We start from the raw sequence: 3,101 nt of genomic DNA, 5'->3' as shown, positions 1-3,101 counted from the left end.
AGGTGTAGTAACAATAGATATTTTATTGTAGATATTTGTAGAAGATATTCACAAGGGATATTCTGGGAGAGATTTCTAGAGCTCCACTAAGGTGGTGGGAAGCTTCTAGTTTCCTCCCCAACCGTTGGATGGAGGACATTTGTAAATATCTTAGCCATCCATTGTAACTTGGGGTAGGTGTTGCCTCATTTGGCAAAGGCACTCACCAAGGACCAACCACGAGTGTTCAACCAAGCAAGTGAGTTCTCAAGCCTTGTACTCAAGAGTTCTCTAGTGCTATACAAGTTCATTCTTCTCAAACTCACTCCTGTGTTCACTTCTTTTCTTCCCTAGTCCCTTAAGGAGAGTGGTTAGGCTGACTTAGCACTTGTGAAAGTGCGAAGTGCCAGTGTGGTTGCTTAGAAAGGTCTAAAGCAGTGACAACGTGCTCTTGAATGGCCCAAGTGTGTGCCTACACGTGCTGCGGGAAAGGGTGCTCAACTGCACGTAAGGTGGTAGGCACGGCCGCACATGGTTGCGACCACGGCTACACAAGCCTCGCACATGGTTTTGTGTATCACCGCACATGCCGTGCGAAAGTTTGTAGGCAATGTGCACATGACACGCAGATGGCTGCATAGCCACGCCCAAGGTTACGTTCCACGCCGCACATACTGTGCCCCTGGCTGCCCTACCGCTCGCAAGGTTGCGTGTGTTGCTCCACACTGCCCCCAGGTCGCATGCATGGCTACATGTGCCACGCACGAGGTTGTAGGCCCACGCTTGGTTTCGGGATTTGTTGGAAATGCCACGCACGAGGTTGTAGGCATGGCTGCACCGCCGCGCGCAAGGTTGCATTGCGTGGTCACTCATGCATTGCCCATGGCTGCACTACCACGTGCAAGTTCGCTAGCATGGCCTCCCATGCGTCAATCATGATGGCTGGCATGGTCGCACATGCCACGGGCATTTCAGCATATGGCGCGCGCAAGGTTGCACGCATTGTTGCACTTTCGTGCCCACGTCTGTAGTCTACCATACACCTAGCCGCACACACATGGCTCACACTTGGGTGCTGTCGTGGTCCCTATGGCCCATGCAACAAAGGCTCCTTTGCGGCCTTTGGCAGCACATGAGGCACCGACTGCTGCACATGCAAAGGCCATGCCCGCACAACATAGTTTGGGTCTTTAAATCATGTTGTGCAAGACATCCCTTTGGGTTAGAAAAGCCTTGAAATGGCTATTTGGCACTCAAAGTACAATCATTTTCACTTAAACCCCGCATTTCCATTTTTTTGGATATTTTTCATAAAGTTTCAATCATAAAATATTAAAAAATATGAAAATAAGTTGGAATGGTCCAATATTTTTTCAGAACATTCTATCAACCTTTGGAAGACATCCGAAATTTAGTTTTCAGAAAAATACATTAAAATGGATGTTTCATAGTTTTTTGAATTTAATATGTTTTTAATATTTACAAATTAATAAAAAAATAAATATTCATCAGAAAACTATGATTTTTATATGAAAATAATATTTGGATTTTTCCTTAATTTCATACCAAGTTTCATTTGATTTGGATATTTGAAGCTCAAAAAATAGACAAGTTTATTTTTTTAGGGGGGTCAGCATAGAGGGGCATCCGACAATGAGCGGGTATGGTAGGCAAACCCAAAATACCCATGTTATGGGAAAAAAAGTGAAATGGCACATGGGTTTCGATGAGTAGGCCCTTGGTGTGCGTCGAGGCCTGCCATTGCGTGCGACTGGACGCGTATGGCTGCCTGCCTTGCGTGCCATGAGCCCACAGCTGCTGTAACATGTGTCAATCGTAGCATAGCAGGCCCAATGAAGGTGCACGTGCTTGTGAATGGTCAGCCCTTCTGTTGTACAACGTCGCCCCTTCTGCCGAATAACGTTACTTGCCACCGTGGGCTGCTGGGCGCACGTGGATGCCTACCATGTGCTACCACGCCCCCACTTCTATTGCCACATGTGCCCATCGGCGCACAACTTTTCCAAGGAAGGTGTGGCTTGTGAAAACATGTACATGGCGTGTCCGTCCCGACAGTCATCCCCTTTTCTGCACACAGTTGCTTGCCATTGTGTGCTACTGGGCACGCATGGCTGCCTACCTGCCTTGCGCTACAATGCCTCCACATCTTCTGCCACATGCATCTGTCACCGTAGAGCATGCCCAAGAGTGGCATCGCCTGTGCAAAACACCTTCACAGTTTGTCGGTTTCGAAGATTTGGCCCTTGGTGTGTGTTGCGCCGCCCAAGGCGTGCTGCTTGGCCCTCGTGGTTGCCTAATATATCCCGCTATGCCTCAATAGCTGTTGCCTCCTACGCTCGTACCTGCAAAGAAAGCCTAACAAAGGCTTGGTATGTATTTGAAAACAAGTACATGGCTTGTCTGTCCAGATGGTCAACCAATCTGTCGCACACCACTGCCTGTAACTGTGTACTGCTGGGTGCCCATGGCTCCCTACCTACCACTGCCATGCCCCCATAGTTGCTGACACATGTGTTCGTACCTGCACAGTAGTTTCCAAATAGGTATGGCATTTTTAAACAAGTAAATGGTTCAACCCCTCTATTGCACACCATTGCCTACCACCCTGGGCTGTTGGGTGCATAATGGTTCCTGCCTTGTGCTTCCGTGCCCCCACAGCTACTGCCAGATGTACCCATAGCCGCGTGGCATGCCCAAGATAGGCTTGGCATGTGAAAATCACCATCAAGGCACGTTGGTTTCGATGATTGCCTTTGATGTGCGCTGTGGCCTGCCATGGAGTGTTGTTGGGCGTGCATGGCTCCCTGCATAGCTACTGCCACATATGCCGGTAGCCACACAGCATGCCCAAGAATTGCATGGCATGTGAAGGACAGCAACATGGCATGATGATCCGGATGATTAGCCCGTTGTTTTGCACCTTGGCCGGCCAATGCGTGCTGGTGGGTTTGCATGGCTGCCCGCACACTACACCTACACCCTCATCGTAGCCTACTGGCACTTTTGCCAGTTTTGTACAGCATGCCCAAGGGAGTCATGGCATGTGAAAAAGGTGGAAATGATGCATTGGCCCCATTGATTAATCCCATCTAGGCATCGTG

This window comes from Macadamia integrifolia, chromosome 1 (assembly GCF_013358625.1).
Source record: "Macadamia integrifolia cultivar HAES 741 chromosome 1, SCU_Mint_v3, whole genome shotgun sequence".
Taxonomy (NCBI): domain Eukaryota; kingdom Viridiplantae; phylum Streptophyta; class Magnoliopsida; order Proteales; family Proteaceae; genus Macadamia; species Macadamia integrifolia.
The sequence above is the reverse complement of the archived record's forward strand: the minus strand, read 5'-3'. Positions refer to the sequence as shown.